Source organism: Cervus elaphus, chromosome 16, assembly GCF_910594005.1.
Source record: "Cervus elaphus chromosome 16, mCerEla1.1, whole genome shotgun sequence".
In the NCBI taxonomy this organism is placed as follows: domain Eukaryota; kingdom Metazoa; phylum Chordata; class Mammalia; order Artiodactyla; family Cervidae; genus Cervus; species Cervus elaphus.
The window spans coordinates 22,407,292-22,430,385 of record NC_057830.1 but is presented as its reverse complement, the minus strand read 5'-3'; the positions used below and the strand labels follow the sequence as shown (position 1 = coordinate 22,430,385).

Genomic DNA, 23,094 nt, shown 5'->3' with positions numbered 1-23,094 from the left:
CTGGCAGACGGTGAAGGACAGGTAAGCCTGATGTGCTGCAGTCCACGTGGTCTCAGAGTCAGACACGACTGAGCAACTGAAGAATAACAACGTGGTAGTTCTATTTTTAATTTTTTGAGGAATCTCCACACTGGTTTCCATAGTGACTGAACTAATTTACATTTCCAGCAACAGTGCATGAGGATTCCCTTTCTCCACATTCTCAAAAACTCTTACCTTTTCTGTTTCTGATAAGAGCCACTCTAACAGGTTGGCACCTGGTATTATGGTTTTGATTTGCACTGTTCTTTTACTTTGCCAACAAAGGTCCGTCTGGTCAAGGCTATGGTTTTTCCAGTGGTCATGTATGGATGTGAGAGTTGGACTGCAAAGAAAGCTGAGCACCAAAAAATTGATGCTTCTGAACTATGGTGTTGGAGAAGACTCTTGAGAGTCCCTTGGACTGCAAGGAGATCCAACCAGTCCATCCTAAAGGAGATCAGCCCTGGGTGTTCATTGGAAGGACTGATGCTGAAGCTGAAACTCCAATACTTTGGCCACCTGATGCCAAGAGTTGACTCATTGGAAAAGACCCTGATGCTGGGAGGGATTGGGGGCAGGAGGAGAAGGGGACGACAGAGGATGAGATGGCCGGATGGCATCACCGACTCGATGGGCATGAGTTTGAGTGAACTCCGGGAGTTGGTGATGGACAGGGAGGCCTGGTGTGCTCCCTGGCGTGCTGCGATTCATGGGGTCGCAAAGAGATGGACACGACTGAGTGACTGAACTGAACTGAATGATTAGTACTCTTGATCACCTTTTTATGTCCCTATTGGCCATTTGTATGTCTTCTTTGAAAAATGTCCATTCAATTCCTCTGTCCATTTTTTAATTGCATTGAGCTTTTTCGGCTATTGAGTTGTGTGAGTGCTTTATATATTTTAGATACTAACCTTTTTTCAGATAGATGATTTGCTAATATTTTCTCCCATTCTGTCTTCTGCCTTTCCATTTCGTTGATGGTTTCTTTTGCTGTGCAGAAGTTTTTTAGTTTGAGGTAGTCCCACTTGTTTACTTTTGCTTTTGTTACCTTTTATTTTGGTGTCAAACCCAAAAAATCATCGACAAGACCTATGTCAAGGAGCTTATCCTCCCAATTCATTTCATCTTTCTTCCCCCTTTGGTATGTTGGGAAGTTTTAAATTAATGATTCTATATTACTAATGGTCTGCTCAACAAAATCTTCTTACATGCAATAATATGGATAAATCTCAGAAGCACTGTGCTGAGAGAAAGAAATCAGACACAAAAGGCGGCATGTTGTATAATTCATTTATATGACAGTCTGGAAAAGGTGAAGTTAAAGGCAGAGTTCAGCTCACTAGATGCCAAGGTCTGGAGGAGGGAGAAAAGCAATGACCACAGAAGGTGCATATGGACCCCTTTCAGGGATAATTAGAATAGTCTATCTCTTGATTTTATTGTGGTTACGTAAGTGTACATACTTTTCAAAAATTAATAGAACTGAACATCTAAAAGAATGAATTTTACATTATGTAAATTTTATTTCAAGAGACCTGTCTTTCCACTATCGTCTTAAATTTTTTTTGTCTTGAAATTGTTTTTTTCAAACTAATGATACTCATTCTGCAAATTGTGATGCATATATTCAGGAAATGGTAACTACATCATAAATGCTGCCTGGCCACAGAAGTTTGGGAAACATTAAAATATGAAAAAATGTGCTTCTTAGAGTCAATGCATTGGGATTCTTTCTCTTCCCTAGGGAAGGGAACCCTTTAAGCTTCTAAGACCCTTCATGGCATCATTGGAGACTGGCTTTTCCTTACTTCACAATCTTTGGTTAATAATTATTGAGTCATTTAATGCTTTTTACATCAGAGAGGTTTCTTAAACCTGAACTAATAGGTAGGGAATTTTGTGCCTTGGGAGACAAAGGGAATGCACCAATAATAATCAGGCAGAAGATTTTCATGAAATAACTCTATTCTGTGGATCAAAATGTATCCTTTTTTTCTGAGTATAAAAATAATACCAAAAATTAATGTATGTCTATTGGTACAACATTGGAGTGCATAGAAGCAGTATAACCTCCTACCCATAACCAACACCGTTAAATATTTTAAAACACCACATTTCAACTCTCAGATGCACTCTTTTCACATATTAACATCTCTGAAATCTGGACACATTTATACTGAGTCATATCTTAACCTCTTTCAGTTCAGTGGACTGAAGTTGTATCAGTTCAGTTAAGTCGCTCAGTTGTGTCCGACTCTTTGCAATCCCACGGACCGCAGCATGAGAAGCCTCCCTGTCCATCAGCAACTCCAGGAGTTTACTCAAATTCATGTCCATTGAGTAGGTGATGCCATCCAACCATCTCATCCTCTGTCGTTCCCTTCGCCTCCCACCTTCAATCTTTCCCAGCATCAGGGTCTTTTCTAATGAGTCTGTTCTTCGCATCAGTTGGCCAAAATATTGGAGTTTCAGCTTCAGCATCAGTCCTTCCAATGAATATTTGGGACTGATTTCCTTTAGGATGGACTGGTTGGATCTCCTTGCTGTCCAAGGGACTCTCAAGAGTCTTCTCCAACACCATAGTTCAAAAGCATCAATTCTTCAGCACTTAGCTTTCCTTATAGTCCAACTCTCACATCCATACATGACTACTGGAAAAACCATAGCCTTGACTAGATGGACCTTTCTTGGCAAAGTAATGTCTCTGCTTTTTAATATGCTATCTAGGTTGGTCATAATTTTTCTTCCAAGGAGTGAATTTTAATTTCGTGGCTGCAGTCATCATCTGCAGTAATTCTGGAGCCCAGAAAAATAAAATATGTCACTGTTTCCACTGTTTCCCCATCTATTTGCCATGAAGTGATGGGACCAGATGCCATGATCTTAGTTTTCTGAATGTTGAGTTTTAAGCCAACTTTTTCACTCTTCTCTTTCACTTTCATCAAGAGGCTCTTTAGTTCTTTTTCACATTCTGCCATAAGGGTAGTGTCATCTGCATATCTGAAATTATTGATATTTCTCCTGGCAATCTTGATTCCAGCTTGTGCTTCATCCAGTCTAGCATTTATCATCATGTACTCTGCATATAAGTTAAATAAACAGAGTGACAATGTACAGCCTTGATGTACTCCTTTTGCTATTTGGAACCAGTCAGTTGTTCCATGTCCAGTTCTAATTGTTGCCTCCTGACCTGCATACAGATTTTTCAGGAAGCAGCTCAGGTGGTCTGGTATTCCCATCTCTTGAAGAATTTTCCAAAGTTTGTTGTGATCCACACAAAGGCTTTGGCATAGTCAATGAAGCAGAAATAGATGTTTTTCTGGAACCCTCTTGCTTTACGATCTAGCAAATGTTGACAATTTGATCTCTGGTTCCTCTGCCTTTTCTAAATCCAGCTTGAACATCTGGAAGTTCATGGTTCACATATTGTTGAAGCCTGGCTTGGAGAATTTTGAGTATTACTAGCGTGTGAGATGAGTGCAGTTGTGCGGTAGATAGAACATTCTTTGGGATTGCCTTTCTTTGGGATTGGAATGAAAACTGACCTTTTCCAGTTGTGTGGCCACTGCTGAGTTTTCCAATTGTATGGCATATTGAGTGCAGCACCTTCACAGCATCATCTTTTAGGATTTGAAATAGCTCAACTGGAATTCCATCACCTCCACTAGCTTTGTTCGTAGTGATGCTTCCTAAGGTTCATTTGACTTCACATTCCAGGATGTCTGGCTCTAGGTGAGTGATACACCATTGTGGTTATTTGGGTCATGAATATCTTTTTTGTATAGTTCTTCTGTGTATTCTTGCCACCTCTTAATATTTTCTGCTTCTGTTAGGTCCGTACCATTTCTGTCCTTTATTGTGCCCATCTTTGCATAAAATGTTCCCTTGGTATCTCTAATTTTCTTGAAGAGATCTCTAGTCTTTCCCATTCTATTACTTTCCTCTATTTCTTTGCACTGATCACTGAGGAAGGCTTTTTTATCTCTCAGTGCTATTCTTTGGAACTCTGCATTCAGATGGGTATAGCTTTCCTTTTCTGCTTTGCCTTTCACGTCTCTTCTTTTCACAGCTATTTGTAGGGCCTCCTCAGGCAGCCATTTTGCTTTTTTGCATTTCTTTTTCTTGGGGATGGTCTTGATCCCTGTTTCCTGTACAATGTCACAAACCTCTGTCCATAGTTCTTCAGGCACTCTGTCTATCAGATCTAATTTCTTGAATCTATTTGTCACTTCCACTGCATAATCATAAGGGATTTAATTTAGGTCATACCTGAATGATCTAGTGGTTTTCCCTACTTTCTTCAATTTAAGTCTGAATTTGGCAATAAGGAGTTCATTATCTGAGCCACAGTCAGCTCCCAGTCTTGTTTTTGCTGACTGTATAGAGTTTCTCCATCTTTGGCTGCAAAGTTATAATCAATCTGATTTCGGTGTTGACCATCTGGTGATGTCCATGTGTGGAGTCTTCCCTTGTGTGTTGGAAGAGGGTGTTTGCTATGACCAGTGCATTCTCTTGGCACAACTCAATTAGCCTTTGCCCTGCTTCATTCTTTACTTCAAGGCCAAATTTGCCTGTTACTCCAGGTATGTCTTGACTTCCTACTTTTGCATTCCAGTCCCCTATAATGAAAAGAACATTTTTTGGGTGTTATTTTTAGAAGGTCTTGTAGGTCTTCATAGAACCATTCAACTTCAGCTTCTTCAACATTACTGATTGGGGCATAGACTTGGATTACTTTGGTATTGAATGGTTTGCCTTGGAAACCAACAGTGATCATTCTGTCGTTTTTGAGACTGCATTCAAGTACTGCATCTCAGACTCTTGTTGACTATGATGGCTACTCCATTTTTTCTAAGGGATTCTTGCCCACAGTAGTAGATATAATGGTCATCTAAGTTAAATTCATTCATTCCAGTCCATTTTAGTTCACTGATTCCTAAAATGTTGATATTCACTCTTGCAGTCCTGTCTGACCACTTCCCATTTGCCTTGATTCATGCACCGAACATTCCAGGTTCCTATGCAGTATTGCTCTTACAGCATCGGACTTTGCTCCTATCACCAGTCCCATCCACAACTGGGTGTTGTTTTTGCTTTGGCTCTGTCTTTTCATTCTTTCTGGAGCTATTTCTCCATTGATCTCCAGTAGCATATTGGGCAGCTACCAACCTGTGGAGTTCATCTTTCAGTGTCTTATCTTTTTGCCTTTTCATACTGTTCATGAGGTTCTCAAGGTAAGAATACTGAAGTGGTTTGCCATTCCCGTCTCCAGTGGGTCACATTTTGTCAGAACTTTCCACCATGACCCGTCGGTCTTGTGTGGCCCTACATGGCATGGCTCATAGTTTCATTGATTTAGACAAGGCTGTGGTCCCAGTGATCAGTTTGGTTAGTTTTCTATGATTGTGGTTTTCAGTCTGTCTGCCCTCTGATGGAGAAGGATAAAAAAGGCTTATAGAAGCTTCTTGATGAGAGAGACTGACTGAGGGGGAAACTGGGTCTTGTTCTGATGGATGGGACCATGCTCAGTAAATCTTTAACCCAGTTTTCCGTTAATGGGTGGAGCTGTGTTCACTCCCCATTATTTACCTGGGGCCAAACTCAGTGGAGGTGATGAAATTAATGGTGACCTCCTTCAAAAGGTCCCATGCACGCACTGCTACACTCAGTGACCCCAATGTTGCATCAGGCCACCACCGACCCATGCCTCCGCTGGAGACTCCTGGACACTCCCAGGCAAGTCTGGGTCAGTGTCTTATGGAGTCACTGCTCCTTTCTCCTGGTCCTGGTGCACACAAGGTTTGTTTGAGCCCTCTGAGCATCTCTGGTGGGAATGAGATTTCATTCTAAATGCAAATTCGCCCCTCCTACCATCTTGCAGGGGCTTCTTCTTTGCCCTTGCTGTCCTTGCTGAGCATGTGAACATCTGCTGATTGTTCATGTCAGCTCAATTAGACAACTTTTACCCTCAATGGTCAGTTCACCAACCATTCAAGGGAATGTGAGTCTTCAAAATGGGTCAAAATCCTTCCCTCAAGACCTTTTGGAAAGGCTAAGCATTAACTCTTGCATAATAGGCCTCAGTGGCTTGGAAGAAAATACCAAAATAGTAACAGAGCATTCATTTAAAAACTGCTGTCTCACCTACATTCTGGATGGCTCAGAGGATGATGTTGCATAGAAATGCACAGATACCAACAACTGAATCATAACGTGATTCAGAAGTATTGAAACCACAATGCCAAGAGGTTGCAGGAATATTTTAGTCCATTTATTTCACTTACCTATTTCTTTGTGCATATATAGGAGTGATATATATAAATAAAACTCTATGCATCAATAAGTCTAAAAGAGTTCTCTGAAAGTATAAAAGAAAAATTCTAAGGGATGAAGTATTGTGTCATAGTTTTTTCTTTAGTTGTGGGACATACAATGAGCATTTTTTATTTCTGGGACATACCACACGATCTCTTTTGCAGTTGGGTTCATCTTCAATTTGACTGAAGATAACATTTCCTTCATCTTTTCTGTGCATTATAAAGCATTTTTGTTTGTGATTTTAAGTAGAAAAGGTGCAAGAATAGGACAAAAGAGCCCTGCCAATCTCTAATTTTTTTTTTTCTGAACCATTCAAAGCTACATAAGAGTGTCTTTCCTCAGAACGATGACATTTCCTTACATATCTGGAGTACAGTGATCAAATCTGGAACTGTAACAGTGATAAAACACTATTACCTAATCTACAGCCCATCTCCACATTTCATCAATTGTCCCAGTAATGTCTTCCACAGTTGTTTTTGCCCAGTCTAGGATTCCATCCAGGATCTCACACTATATTTAGTCATCATGTTTCTTTGGACTCCTTTAATTTGGAACAGTTACCTAGCCTTTCTTTGTCTTTCTTGACACCGACATTTATTAAGAGTACATGCTAGTTATTTTGTAGAATTTACCACACTTTTAATTTTCCTGTTGCTTTCCCATGATTCATTTTGGGTTATATTTGGCAGTGAACAATAGAAATTATTGTTTCCTTCTCAGTGCATGACCTTAGGAGATACATGATGTAACTTTTTCCATATCGGTGACATCAACTTTGATGAATTAGTTTGATACAACTATGATGGTTTGCTTTTCTTATACCTTGTTGATACAGTAGTGTTCAGACTGTATATGAAAGGTATGTTCATCTTTCCTCCCTTAGAATCATAAACATATGTCATTATTAAGAACTCTCAGTACTTGTTATTATGCAAAAAGAACAAAGTCTAAAATGTCTGAATGCAGTCTGGGTTGAGCCAAGTTATCTTGAAAGTTGGGTTTGAGCTTAGGCCCTGAGCCAGCACATAGTAGGTGCCCAATCAATGTCTGTTGAAATCTTGTTTTCATGAAGTTATTTCATGGGAAATAACTAAAAATGAAGCATTAGGGAAAAAAGCAAGTTGCAGATAGTGGCAGCCCAGCTGAAGATGTGATTAATAAGACAAACTCTGAGTAGAAAGACTGATTTAAATTTTTTCCCTTCTTTTGACCCCAGAACCTTTTCTGTGAAAATGAGTACAGCTATATCTGCTGAGCAGAGTGGAAGTCACTTATTTTTAGAAGACCAGGCTTCCTTTGTTTGAATATAATATTGGGGGATACTGTCCTTTCTCTTCACATTTTCATTTTCTACTTATGACCTGGAAAAATGAAGAGTTGTTGGATAATTTCCAGATTAGCAGCTTATAGCTCCTTTTGAAGTAAAGCCTTTAAGCACTGAAAAGTGAATTCAATTAGCTAATCTGCTATTTCCTGTAATTTAGTTTAATGCACTTTAATACCTAAAATATCTATCAGAGGTAGACATATTGTTGAGCGGTGAGTCTGATCTTCTCTGGGGGACACGACAGGGTCTGTGGTTGGTTGTTCTTTTAAGCAAATGAGCTCCTCATACTGCTTGCTGGAACCTGGCCTGGCTGGCATCCTTACTCCGGTGCGTTCCGCTCAGCATCCAGGGTCTCTACAGCTCCCCCTCTGGTGGAACTTCTAACTCCGCTTGTCGCCTGGTCAGGGGGCACCTGCCCTAGAGGGCTCCCCCTGCAGGGCTGGGGTGGCTGGTTCCTGCTGCCTAATGGAATTTCCTCCACTCTCTTCCTGGGCCCTGGTCACTCCTTGTCATGTTGTCTTTTGTTTCAGCAAAGCAATCTTCACTTCCTCAGGCCCCGAGTTTCGCAGGACCAGCCTCACATAGGTGGCTGCTGAACTCCTTGTCCACTCCACTCTGTCCAGAGCCCAAGACCCCTCACCCTGGGGAAGGCAGCTGGCAGGCAGATCCTGGGCGTCTGGTTTTCAGACCCTTCAAGGAGCATCTGAAGCACTAGCAAACTCTGCCTGCTGCCTGTGAGCATCACAGGCCCCGGTTGTCCTCACCCTTGTTCCCTCTTGACCCGCAGGGACCCGCAGGACAGCCAGGTGACGGTGAAGATGAAGGTGTTGCCGCCTGCCCACTGAGTGACCCCTGAGTGTGCACCGGGAGGGTGGGGGCGGCCCCTTCCGTGACTTTCATACTGAGTCTACCTTCCTTGGACATCTTTCTCTCCTGTAAAAGGGGCATCCATGAACTCCTCCTGGGAGAACACACACATACACACACAAGCACAGATGGTACTGCTGGTGGCCTGGGGAGTAGAGTCCGGGGCACTGTGGTCCCTTATGGGAAACAAAAACTAGACTCCACCCCAGGGTTTCTCAGCCTTGGCATCCTTTACTTTGGGAGTCAGATCATGCTTTGTTGGGGGGACTGTTGTGTGCATTTTAGGACATTTAAAAGCCCCTCTGAGCTCTACCTACTAGACAGCCCCTCTTGCAACATCCAAAGTCTTCAGACTCTGCCCAATGTCCCCTGGATTAAAACTGCTGCTTTGCACTAACCTGCATGCATGCTAAGTAGCTTCAGTTGTGTCCGACTCTGTGCGACCCTATGGACTGTAGCCCTTAGTCTCCTCTGTCCACGGGATTCTCCAGGCAAGAATACTGGAGTGGGTTGCTGTGCCCTGCTCCAGGGAATCTTTCTGACCCAGGTATTGAACTCACATCTCTTAAGTCTCCTGCATTGGCAGGCGGATTCTTTACCACTAGCGCCACCTGCCTACCTTAAAACTAAATTAGATTTCATCATAAAAGTCACATATACATGCCCACCAGAAAAATTTTAGAAAACAAAGAAATGCACCCCAAAAAAGAAGGGGAAGTTTTCCCTTAATCTTTCACATTTGTTCAATCACACTATGCAAAGTTTTGTGCCCTTCATTTTTTGTCCAATATAACATTAAGTAACATCAGGTTCAGATTATTAATTTAATTTTATGGTATGTACATATATTATCTCCAGCTCACTCCCTCCAGTCTGTTCACTTAGTCTAGTTGGAAATTAACTCAGCCCTTCATACCTGGTGGGAGGTGAGTCTGAGTGCAAACCTCACTAGGGGTGGATGGGATCAGGTCTGCCACACAGTCTCCATCCAGCTTCTTGAAACCAGGACACAAGCAAATACTGATGTCCTGGTTCTCGGGGGATCAAGAATCATTTCATGCCCATTTACTAGCCGGTATCATTTTATGTGTTTGACAGAATTCTTGTTTTCATATGACTATGACTCTCTTATCCATCCATATTCAACATTAGTGTGTGTAGTAGAGTAGACCTTGATCCTTTGAAATGTATGTGCCTAAATATATGTTATTTATTATTTTTTAGCTGTGGTTTGTTTGTATCTGAGGCAGTGCTTTCTGACATGTGGCCAGACGCCCACAAAGCCTTTTAATAGCTTCAGAGCACAGGCTGTGCCGAAGGATGTCCCACGAGAAGCATATTATCATTTAAGTTTGAAAAGGCCTTACTTAGATCAATTATTTATAGCCTCAGGCAGGAATTCTATCATTATGGGCATAAAAATATATTGAAGAATGGTGATGTATTTGACAGGAAATGCTGAAGGTTTAATTATACCCCCAGTGAAGGACAAGGTTAAAATTGATGAATATCTGTCAGTGACCTGTGACCCAGTGGCTTAGCATGTAGGTGTGAGACACACTACACTTTTATGCCAGGCTGCTGCCATGGCCCTCATGGGGGTACATACAGCCCTTGGTGTCTGGCTCTGACAGCAGTGACTGTATTTTATTTTTATTTTTATTAAACATAAAATTCCCCATTTTAACCATTAGCCATTTTTAACTGATTAAGTGATATTAAGTATTCTCACCCTGTAGTGTAGCCATCACCACCATCCATCTGTAGGATGATTCTATCTTCCCAAATGGAATTCTGTTCCCATTAAATAATCACTTCCCATTCCTTACTCCCTTTCAGTTTAGTTCAGTTGCTCAGTCGTGTCCTACTGTTTGCGACCCCATGAATTGTAGCACGCCAGGCCTCCCTGTCCATCACCAACTCCCGGAGTTTACCCAAATTTATGTCCATCGAGTCGGTGATATCATCCAGCCATCTCATCCTCTGTTGTCACCTCCTCCTCCTGCCCCCAATCCCTCCCAGCATCAGGATCTTTTCCAATTAGTCAGCTCTTCGTATCAGGTGGCCAAAGTATTGGAGTTTCAGCTTCAGCGTCAGTCCATCCAATGAACACCCAGGACTGATCTCCTTTAGGATGGACTGGTTGGATCTCCTCACAGTCCAAGGGACTCTCGAGTCTTCTCCAACACCATAGTTCAAAAGCATCAATTCTTCAGCGCTCAGCTTTCTTCACAGTCCAACTCTCACGTCCATACATGACCACTGGAAAAACCATAGCCTTGACTAGATGGACCTTTGTTGGCAAAGTAATGTCTCTGCTTTTTAATATGCTATCTAGGTTGGTCATAACTTTCCTTCCAAGGAGCAAGCGTCTTTTAATTTCATGGCTGCAGTCACCATCTGCAGTGATTTTGGAGCCCAGAAAAATAAAGTCTGACACTGTTTCCACTGTTTCCACATCTATTTGCCATGAAGTGATGGGACCAGATGCCATGATCTTAGTTTTCTGAATGTTGAGCTTTAAGCCAACTTTTTCACTCTCCTCTTTCACTTTCATCAAGAGGCTCTTTAGTTCCTCTTCGCTTTGTGCCATAAGGGTGGTGTCATCTGCATATCTGAGGTTATTGATATTTCTCCCAGCAATCTTGATTCCAGCTTGTGCTTCTTCCAGCCCAGCATATTTCATGATGTACTCTGCATATAAGTGAAATAAGCACAGTGACAATATACAGCCTTGACGTACTCCTTTTCCTATTTTCCTATTTGGAACCAGTCTGTTGTTCCATGTCCAGTTCTAACTGTTGCTTCCTGACCTGCATATAGGTTTCTCAAGAGGCAGGTCAGGTGGTCTGGTATTCCCATCTCTTTCAGAATTTTCCAGTTTATTGTGATCCACACAGTCAAAGGCTTTGGCATAGTCAATAAAGCAGAAATAGATGTTTTTTTCTGGAACTCTCTTGCTTTTTTGATGATCCAGTGGATGTTGGCAATTTGATCTCTGGTTCCTCTGCCTTTTCTAAAACCAGCTTGAACACCCTTAGCCCCTGGCAACTTCCATCCTACTTTCTGTCTCTGTGAGTTTTACTTCTCCTCCATAAAAGATACATCATGCAGTGTTTGTCTTTTTATAACTGGCTGATTTCACTTAGCAGAATGCCCTCCAAGTTCATCCATGTTGTAGCATGTGTCAAATTCCTGCTTTTTAAAGGCCAAGTAGTATTCCACTTAAATATATTTCACATTGGTGATACTTGAGTCGTTACCACCTTTTGGCTATTATGAATAATGCTGCTATGAATATGGTTGTACAAATATGTGGATCCCTACATATGATATATATATATATATATATACATGTATTTGTACACCTGTATATATATGTATATACACCCATATATATATATAATTTATATATATAAATTATATATAATTTATACATGTATATAATGTACAAATTATATATATAGTGTGCATCTATATGTACACACATATATAAAATGTACATATATATAATGTACAAATTATATATAATTTGTGTGTATATATATATATATAAAATTTTTTGTATATATACCCAAAAATGGAATTGCTGTATCATATGGTCAGTTTTAGGCTTCCTTGGTGGCTCAGATGGTAAAGAATCTTCCTGCAATGTAGGAGACCCAGGAAAATCCCCTGGAGAAGGAAATGGCAGCCCACTCCAGCATTCTTGCCTGGAAAATCCAATGGACAGAGAAGCCTGATGGGCTAGAGTCCATGGGGTCGCAAAGAGTCAGACATGATTGAGCGATTAACATTTTCACAACACTTTCGTGGTCAGTCTATGTTTAATTTTTTGAGGAACTTTCATACCAATTCCCACAGCAGCAGCACCATTTTACTTTCTTACCAGCAATGAATAAGTGTTCCAGTTTCTCCACATCTTTGCCAACACTTAACTATTTTCAGTTTACTTAAAATTTTTTATTTTAATAATAGTCATCTTGATAGGTATGGCTTGGCATCTCATTGTAACTTCTTTATTTCTTTTTTTATTGGAGGATAATTGCTTTACAATTTGTGTTGCCCTCCGCCATACATTAACATCACTGTGGCTTTAACAGAAATGATTATTTACAGTGTTTTGCTTTTTTATCTCAAAGTCCTTTCGCATGTGAGTTCACCTTTGATCCCTTCATAGGTAATGGATGTTTTTTGTGACTCTTAATGCCAGGTGCCCCAGTCTGAACTTGTCAAATTTCTTCCCACATCCAGGGCTTATGATGCAAACTAGATCCATTACCCACTGCCACCTCCCAGTTGTGTGACCTCAGATAGGCCCCTTAACCTCTCTGGTCTTAGGTTCTCACCTATAGAATGGGAATCATAATATTAAAATATTAATATGCTCAAAATCAATAGAACAGGGCCAGCCACTGAACAAACATTCCCATAAGTATTAGTTGTGGATATTGTTATTAATTTTCCAATCTTCCTACCTTCATAATGACATTACCCTGTCACCAGACTCAGAATCAGTGTCTTCAGCCTGTGTGTGCTCTTCTTGAAAATGACTCTTATGTTCTCACTTTCCTTTCATCCCACCTCAGCTCTCCCCAGGATTCTTTAACCACAGAGACTCACTTTCACGTTTGACCCCTAAATATTTGCCCAGCAACACTTCCTCCTCCAGTTTCTCCTTTAAAAAGATCACATCCGTGTTCCAAAATTTTCATCACTTTTTTCTCTAGCTTCAAAAGCTATAGTGGGTCCTAATGACAGTGGGTTCTAATGTAGCAAAATACATTCCAGTCCTGCTGACTTGTTTGAATTTTCATTTTTGTTGGTGTTTAGCAATGAATTCCTTGAAGTATTAATATAACATACCTCCAGTAGAGTGTCCAAATATTCAGTGTATAACTCACTGGAATTTTACACATGCATACATTGAACAGCTGACACCCAGATCAAGACTTAGAACATTCCCAGACCCCAGAACTCTCTCTGTGGCTTCCCAAGCCAGTAAACCCCCACCCTGTTCTTGAACTTCTCATAAATGGAAGGATATACCCTGTCCTTGTGCCAGTCTTTTTCCTTTCCCTCATCATTTCCTCTTCAACTTTCATTCATGCTGTTGTCTGTTCTTCTCTGCTGATGAATGGTACCCCGGGACTGTGATACCACAGGCTGCTCTGCGTGGTTTTGTGCATCTCTTCCAGGGAGTGTATGCATGCATTTCTCTTGGATGTGTACCTTAGTGTACACCAAGTGTAGGCCATGTTTCTTATTTCATTACAAATTTTTGTTGCTATAAATGTTCCCCTCGGTTCATTGAGGTCCGACTTACACAGATAAAATCCACCTGTTTTAAGTGTACAGTTTGAGGAGTGTTGGCAATTGTATACAATCATTTAATTACTGCCACAAACAAGATACAGAACATTTTTGTCCCCTCTTCCAAATTCCCTATGCTTTTTGGAGTTGATAGCCATCCCCAAGTCTGCTGCAGGCAACTACAGTACTTTCTGGTCCTATAATGTTGCCTGTTCTAGAATTTCACATGGATGGAGTCATGCCAAATGAGGTTTTCTGTGTCTGCCTTCTTTCATTGCCCACAATGCAATGTGATTATGTGTCTTTGCTCTTAAGGATGCAGAATGGCACAACATTTTGGAAAGTAGCTGAACAGTTTTTTTTTCTAAAAAGTTATTTAAATGTGTTTATTTATTTATTTGGCTGTACCAAGTCTTAGTTGCAGCACGCAATATCTTTAGTTGCAGCATGTGGGATCTAATTTCCCGACCAGGGATCAAACCTGACCAGAGGCCCCCTGCATTGGGAGTGTGGAATCTTAGCCATGGACTCCTAAGGAAGTTCTTGGACAGTTTTTAAAATAAAATTGATATAAATTTACCAGATAAGCCAGCAAAACATATGTGCACAGTAGGTGGATGTTCACAGCATTATAATTCATAATAGACCCAAGCTAGAAACAGCCCAACCCATTGATCAGCCAGTAAATAAATAAACAAATTCTGGTATGTACCTGCTATAAATACCACTTAGCAATAAAAAAAGAAGAATTACTGATGTATGTGACCACATAGACTGATTTCTTATTCTATTAAACACATTTTTCTTTAAAAATTTCATTAATACAGTAGGTGCTTATTATACTGAGTTAAACAGTATAGAAGTACAGAAAGAAAAGGTAAAGTTTTTCTGCTCCAATCATAGCTATTTGAGGTGAGGTAACAGGTAATCACATTTTCTTTTTTTTGCATTCACACACTGCACACACATGCATGCACCACACATCACACACCACATATATATATAGCACACATACACACACACATAGTAACTCCCCACTCTTTTTGTTAAAAGCAAATTGATACCACACTGATTTCTACAGTTTGCCTTCTCCATGAACAAGTTAGTAGATTTGGGTCTGACTCCTTCCTTTTTTAATGGCTGCAAGTCATTATGGCTACGTGCCAATTTAGTTAGCTCCTCCCATTTCTGTTGTTTTCTGGACAAAGCCACCCTACAAGGTCACAGAGAACTCTGTCCTTGGTGCTGGAGCTTGGGTTTTCATAGGATACCTCGACATGGGGCTGTTGCAGGGTCGCCTCGCAAGTTCACACCATTTTGAGCAATTTATAAGTACAGACCCCCCCACCCACATTTTTTTTAACACATTTGAGCACCGAGTCTTAATGTTAATTTTACCAGTTTTATGGTCAAAACAATGGTGCTGTTGTCTTCCTTTGAGGTTTTTGTGTCCCAGAAAGGTGGCACCTTCTCACACATATTTGCCAACTGGTTTCCTTTCCTTTTTGATGAATCACTTTTACGTCACCTGCCTATTTTTCTGTTGGGTTCTTTTTCATTTTCTTGTCAATTTGGGGGAAATTTTTGCACACACAATTGTATTTTGCAGCACAATATTTCCCTCACTGTAAGATCACACTAATGATTATTAATATTTTCCTTTATTTTTTGCATCTGGATTTTTTATTTCACCTCTCATAAGGTACAAGTGCCCAAACAGCATCTCCAGTTGAGTTGATTTCCACCTTGTGTGTGTGAGCTTAGTCGCTCAGTTGTGTCCAACTCTTTTGAACTGTGGTGTTGGAGAAGACTCTTGAGAGTCCCTTGGACTGCAAGGAGATCCAACCAGTCCATCCTAAAGGAGATCAGTCCTGAGTGTTCATTGGAAGGACTGATGTTGAAGCTGAAATGCCAGTACTTTGGCCACCTGATGCGAAGGGTTGGCTCATTTGAAAAGACCATGATGCTGGGAAAGATTGAAGGCAAGAGGAGAAGGGGACGACAGAGGATGAGATGGTTGGATGGCATCACTGACTCGATGGACATTAGTTTGAGTAAACTCCGGGAGCTGGTGATGGACAGGGAGGCCTGGCGTGCTGTGGTCCATGGGGTCACAAAGAGTTGGACACAAATGATCGACTGAATTGAACTGAACTGTGTCCAGCTCTTTGCAACACCATAGACAGTAACCTGCCAGGTTCCTCTGTCCATGGGATTCTCCAGGCAAAAATACTGGAGTGGGTTGCCATTCCGTTCTCCAGGGGATCTTCCTGACCCAGGGATCAAACCCACATCTCCTGCACTGGCAGGCAGATTCTTTACCACTGAACCACCAGGGAAGCCCAAATTCCACTTTATCATCTACTAAAGTCCCTTATACCTTTGGCTCTGTTTCTGCGTCCTATATCAATCCACTTACGGATTTGTCTTCTGTGTACCAATAACCTACAGTTCCTGATCTTGGTGGTGGCATAGCCATGTTTCTGATCTTGTAGGGGGCATTGCCCCTCATTAGTCTTTCTTATTGTTTAAAGCCTTTTTTTCCTCAAGTTTTGAACTTTCTTATGCATTCTAACATCATACTGTTGAGTGCAAAAAGATCTCATTAGGATTACAATTATAATCAAATTAATTTATTGCACTGGAGAGAATTTGCATTTAATACTATTATGTCTTTGTATCTGGGGACATTCATTCAGACCTCGTTATGTCCTGTGATGACATTTTATGCTTGTCTTCATGCAGGCACTGCCCCACATGTTACACTCCATCCTGTCTTGTCATCCGTGTGCGTGGGGCTCCCCATCCTTCACTCCATCCACCATCACCCTTTCTATGTGCTCACTGCTATCAGAAGGAAAAGAGTCTTTCTTGTTTGTCTCTACATTACCAGACCTTCATCTTACTTCCCAATAGTTTTTCCTTACGTCTCTTCAACAACATCATTTGTCCCATGATGTTCCTAACACCAACCTTGTGGGTTACTTGCCTGTTTCTTTGGTTCCTGTCCGAGGTCTTGCTCCAGACCATCCCTCTGTGCTCAGTAGCTGCCTTCCAGGCTCCTCCTGGTCCACTTGGGCCCACCCGCCCTTCTCTCCATTTCTACATCTTTGCTTGTCCCCCCCTTTCCTGCATAGCACTTGGCACCCTTCTCAATAGAGAGCCCACCAAAATCCCTGGAGGGTCAGCCTGTGCCCAGTGGCCAAGGACTTCCCCGCTCTGACCCTGCACTTGAAGGCCCGTGGTCTTTCCTTTCTCCGAGGCCTTTGTCCTGTCACGCGGTGTGAGGTTGGATGTGGTCCTTCCTCCTCCACACTCCACGCATTTGGCCTCCCTTCTTGTATCAGCTCTGAACCCATCCCATGCAGGCTCTTCTCTGGGTCCGTCCCCACTGCCCACTGGGTCTGGTTATTCTGCACACGCTCAACCCTCAAGAGGGAAGCGCTGGCCCAGGCCCACTCCAGGGCCAGTGCTGGCCTTGTGGTCTCAGATGACCTGCTTGGTCTCCCCACACCCCAAGAGGAGAGCGAAATGAACAGGGATTTGAATGTCTGCCCCACTGCCTCTTGTGATCTAAGTGAGATGCTGGGTCTAAAGGTTCTCTTCTTACCTGACCTGGCTCATCAATGCTGAGTGCCCACCCATTGTGTGTGTTCCTGGGATTGTGTGTGGACCCGATGATGTGCTTGAGTAGCTTTTGAAGTGCAGAGATCAACTCTGTAATGCTGAGCATCCTCGCAAGAGATGAAAGCTTGGAACTCTGGGGCCATGCCCAGCATCACCCAGCAGTGCTACATAGCCAGTGGTGTTGCCTCTGGTCACTGTGGGCTGTGGCGACGGGGCAGGATCTCACACCCGAGGCTGGGGTCCCTTCTTCCCGTGTGACCGTGGATGTGCCTGCTTCCTTGCTCACAGCGGCTGATGGCAGGCAGTCCCTGGGTCACTGAGTGTATCGGATGAGTTAAGGTGGCCAGGGCCTCCCCACCATCGCCTCTAAGGAGACTCAGGGCTGTGGAGCCCCAATAATCTAATTCAGATTTTGACCCTTCTAATATAATGTGATTCTGGGAAGAATTAAGTACCTTCTCTGAACTGAATTCATTTTGAAACTGAAAATGAATGTCACTCAGTCGTGTCTGACTCTTTGAGACCCCATGGACTGTAGCCTGCCAGGCTCCTCTGTCCATGGAATTCTCCAGGCAGGAATACTGGAGTGGGTAGCTATTCCCTTCTCCAGGGCATCTTCCCAACCTAGGGATCGAACCCAGGTCTCCTGAATAGCATTCAGATTCTTTACCATCTGAGCCACAGGGAAGCCCAAGAAAACTGGAGTGGGTAGCCTATCCCTTCTCCAGTGGGTCTTCCAGACCCAGGGATCGAACTGGGGTCTCCTGCTTTGCAGGTGGATTATTTACCAGCTAAGCTCCCAGAGAATTCATTGTATCTTAGTTCATTTTTCCCAAATGGGAAAGATGGTGGCTACATCTCAGGGGTGGTATCTCAGGGAGATGAGGGGTGTGAAGACACACAGCAGAGGCCAGTTTCCTTACTCTTGGGGTGCTGGCTCCCCATGGAATGAGCATATGTGTGTGTGTGTGTGTTTGTGTGTGTGTGTTTGTATGTGTGTGTGTGTGTGTGTGTGTTTGTGTTCGTGTAAGCCCCTCTCCTACAGCTTATAGTCCTTGTTTGCAGGGAGCCTGAAGATCCACCCTCTGGGCCCCAGGCCCCTGTCCCCCTCTTGCTCTGCCCCTTAAATTGAGAATTACCTCCACACACAGGCAGCTGCCCAAGCATATTTTTTCGAAAGTTTATTCATTGGTTCCTAATGTTTCCCTCAAGCCCCATCTCCTTCCCTCTCCCTTTCTTTTCTGCAAAATCAATCGGAGGGACTTGTTTTCACACTACATAGAAACAGGCAAATACAGACAGAAAGTCAGACAAGAGGGCTAAGAAGGGAACTCTCTCCAAGTAGAACAGCCTGTGATGCACAGAGTTTGTTGAATGATCAGAGAAGGGAAATGTCGCTTGTTTAAATAAACACCCACATGATGGGTGCCTCCCATAGGAAGGGGTGAGATTAACACCATTTGTACATGAGGAAGAATCAAACCAGATTTTCTCTCTTGCTTTCCAGATGTACTGCCTCTCTGAAAGGCACTTTCTGAGGACTTGCGGAGGGGGACCTTCACACCCTCGGAGTGCCCCGGCCACCTTGGTCTAGCCAGGCGCTGTGTCCCGAGCCCCGAGTTCTGTTCTCCACAGCGAGGCTCCTGCCCTGCCCCCTCCCCTAATCCTGCACTTCCCCACCTCTCTGGGGGTCTCCGCCTCCTTACCCACAGGGCGCTGCGATCACCCTTTTGATTGACCGCCTTGTAGTTCTTGCCTGATATTAAACATCTTTTTGAGAAAAACAACCCATTGTGTCTATGTGGTCTTTATTTCTAGGAATTTGTACTTTGGCTTCCTATATTCCATGCTGCTCGTCTTCTGGAGTTTGTTTATATAAGAATCTGTTGTTCTATTAATAAAATGGTGACAGAAAGAATGTTTGGGGACCAATGAAGTAGGTCCCTGAAAGAGGCGGGAGCGTGGGGAGTCGCCTGCCTCTTCCTCCCCTCCCCTTCTCTGACCCTTGGGCTCCGCAGGGCTCCTCCTCACTCCCCCTTTGACCCCCAGTGGCTGCTCTGAAAGGGGGAGCTCACTGAGATGGCCCCCACCGGAGCAGAGAGGAGGAGGTGTCAGACTGAGACAGCCCCTGAGTTTTTGTGAGGCTGGCATGAGCTCCCCCCACCCTGATGTCAGGAGGCACAGGAGGAAGCAGGAGACAGAGGACAGAAGGGAAAAGGTTGAGGCCAGCTTAGCCAGCTAGCTCGAATAACTCCTGTGGGCTCTGAGCTATAGCAGTCGCCTGGCACCCAGTCTGGTGATGAGAGAGGCAGGGGAATGTTGCCTCTGAGGTGCAGGGGCCTGAGAGAGGAGGCCTGGCTCTGAATTTGTTCATCAGCATGTCATCAGTCTCTCCACTGGGCCCTTTGCTCTCTCTAAAGAATCAGCTAATCCCAGAGGAGTGGTCTGTCCCCAGCTAGAGAGTTTCTTTAAGATGTCAAACTGTCATGATATACAGAAAATAATGACAGAGGACGTGTCTGTGTGAGGCTCAGGACTGTTAAATAGGGCTGCATTGGAGATCCTCCTGTTGGCTAAACCTATTTTTAGCTGCTGCCTCCAAGACCTGCATCCATCCACCCACAGGATCCTAAAGGGGAAGATCTCACTGGGAAATGGCTTCTGAGTCTGCAGTGCGGTAGAGAGCACGGCCAGCCCAGCCTAGTGTCTGGCCAAAGGGACACCCACAATGTTGTAGCTGCCATTTTACAAAGGAAAGTGAATGCAGAGGATGGAGGGAAGGAAGAGCAGGTGTCTGGTCCAGGTTTAGGCAGTACAGCCAAAACTAGAGCCACAGAGAGGCTTGATGATGGAAACCTGTCCTGACTTTACCAGACGTGGTAGGGAATGTTGGACCCAGGCTTCTCCCAGGGAGTATGGGAACAGGCTCCTCCTCCTGTGGTCTCCTAGTCACGCACAGAGCACCATCACGTATAGATTGGCGTGCATTTCCTGGAATTTTTATATATGTGGAGTCAGGTGGCACTTAACTCTCTTTTGTCTGACCTCCCTCATGCATACAACTTTGTTCACACTCATTCATGTTCTGTGTGGATCCCTAGTCTGCTCTTTTTCACTCCCAGCACAGTTTTACTCAGAATATGGTGTGTTTACCCATTCCATAGGTTTTGGATATTATGGCACCTGGTTTTTTTATTCACCACCCCCATCTTGCTCACCACTCAAGGTCCCCAGTGGATTAGAAATGGTGTTGAGGACTTCCAAGGCCTTATGTAGTTCTGAGATGGTGAAGATGCTAAGATTCTGAGTCAGTTGCTGGTGACCTTGGTGAGGAACATGTGGGTGGACTCTCCTGAGGTCCAGACAGAGACGGGTTCAAAAAATGCACCATCTCTGTGGACCTCCCATGTGATCCGGTCTTGGAGCTGAGGGTTCAGTCCTGGGATTCCAAGCAGGCTCAGGAGCTTGCTGGCTGTGTGATCTCAGACACTTTGCTTCATCTCCTCAACTATAAAATCAGCATCAGTGGCCCTATCTGCCAAGGATGTGTGAGGATTAAATGAGGCCACACCTTGAAAGAGACGCGGGTTCAATCCCTGGGTCAGGAAGATCCCCTGGAGAAGGAAATGGCAACCCGCTCCAGTATTCTTGCCTGGAGAATCCCCCTGGACAGAGGAGCCTGGCAGGCTACGGTCCATAGGGTTGCAAAGAGTCAGACATGACTGAAGTGACTGAGCATGCACACATTCCTTGAAACATGTAGAACAAAGCCTGGAAAATGTCAGGTCCCCTTTTGCTTTTGGTGGTTGTTCAGTTGCTTAGTCTGATTCTTTGTGACCCTGTGGACTGCAGCACACCAGGCCTCCCTGTCCTTCACTCTCTCCCGGAGTTTGCCCAAGTTCATGTCCACTGAATCAGTGATGCCTTCCAACCATCTCATCTTCTGTCACCCTCTTCTCCTTTAGCCTTCAATCTTTCCCAGCATGGGTCTTCTCTGATGACTTAGCTATTCATGTCAGGTGGCCAAAGTACTAGAGTTTCAACTTTGGCCATAGTACTTCCAATGAATATGCAGGATTGATTTCCTTTAGAATTGACTGGTTTGCTTTTGGCATGTGTATCCAAAGGGTCAGAGACTTTGAGGTCAGGTTTGCTTGCTTCCCCTATATTTCTGCTGTGCTATAAGGAAGCAGGTTTCAGTGGCATGGGGTTCTTTAGAGCCTGTGGTATTTGATCTCAGAAGATGAATCTCTCTAAAAAGCTGGCATTAAAGATAGATATAGGCAGGGTTTCCAAGGTCTGTGGAGTCCACGCTCCTTTGGGCAGCCCCATTTAACCTCTTGGTGGCTGGCATTCAGAGGGAAGTGGGACCACCTTGCCTACAGTACCGTGTGGGTCGTGGACTCATCCTGGTTACCTGAGAACTTGGCTTTTTATAAACTTGCACCTGTCCAAAAAGAGCAATTATGAGGTGTACCTTTCTCTTTGATTGGCTTATCAGCATCTTGAAGCAGTTGAATTGGGAGCACTTTTTCTAACCCACCAGTTAGAATGTTAAAGGGGGAAAGAAAATTCAGTGGAAGTACTCATAAGAATAAATAAAGCAAGTCTCTGAACTCTCAGCGAGAGATGTCTGTGACCACCACCAGTGATCTTGACCAGACTTTAGTTATTTAAACCATTAGGGATATTAGGTTTAATATTGTCTCAGGGAGCTTTTTTCTTTGGTTCAGGCATTTTTAGCAATCTCAAGGGTTTATGTTTCATTTTGGAGATATCAAGGTGCTTAAGGAATATCTTTTCTACTTTTCTGTTGGGCTTTTATTTTAAATGAGAAATTATAGGATACTAGTTTTTGTATCTGTTTAGTAGTCAGCAACCAGTATTTATTGACACCTACTGTGTACGTGTGTCTGGGGCAAATCACAAACATTGGGAATGTTAGGATAACGATGGCAGGGTTGACTCTGTAAAACTGAGACAGTTGGGGAACTCGCTTTGGTATCTCACTGATTCTTCAAGTGGTACAGAGATTTCAAAATCCATGGCTCTGTTTCTCCTTGCAACATACCTATTGTTGGAAAACTTAAGTGCTTTTGGCCTGTTGTGGTGAAATTCCTCTTGACAAATTAAGTTGGAGGTTATTTTTGGTGACTAATATTGTGTTTAATCCTGTGTGATGCTTTAGATTGTAGGTGCTGGGATATTTCCATCCACCTGCATGGATGAAGCTAGGAAGAAGCCATCTGCTCTAAGCCCTCCTCCTGGCACTTTGAGCACCCATGTGCCCTCTAACCCTGACTGGCAGTCTCCTGGCCCCATCCTTGCTGGGTGTTGGCTCTCATGCCTTGCCTGCCTGTCTCATGGCTTCACGATGGAGATAATGGGCCGCTTTCAAGCGTCTTTGGGGGAAGTGAAGGGCCATGCTAACTGTGACAGTGAGATGTCTGTGGCCCCACCCTTAGCTCCACTCACCACTATCAGGCAGGCCTGTTGAGTTTTCTTCTCCAAATGCACCTCTTTTTCTTGTCATTTCACCGCAGAAGTCTGGGCTGGTCTCCCTGCCTGCTGTTTCTCAGTCCCCTCTGTCTGCTGCTAGGTTAATGTCCATTCAG

General features: G+C 43.4%; 1 protein-coding gene and 1 long non-coding RNA gene across 4 annotated transcripts in view; both read left to right on the top strand.

Moving 5' to 3' along the window:
* The window catches only part of LOC122710015, a 32,952-nt gene extending 13,686 nt beyond the window's left edge, over positions 1-19,266 (top strand). Inside the window, exon 3 of the long non-coding RNA XR_006345804.1 lies at positions 18,987-19,266. This is a non-coding gene — a long non-coding RNA (uncharacterized LOC122710015). The remainder of the gene's footprint in view (positions 1-18,986) is intronic.
* SHC3 (SHC adaptor protein 3) overlaps positions 1-23,094 on the top strand; it is a 179,806-nt gene that overhangs the window by 68,044 nt on the left and 88,668 nt on the right. The window lies entirely within an intron of this gene.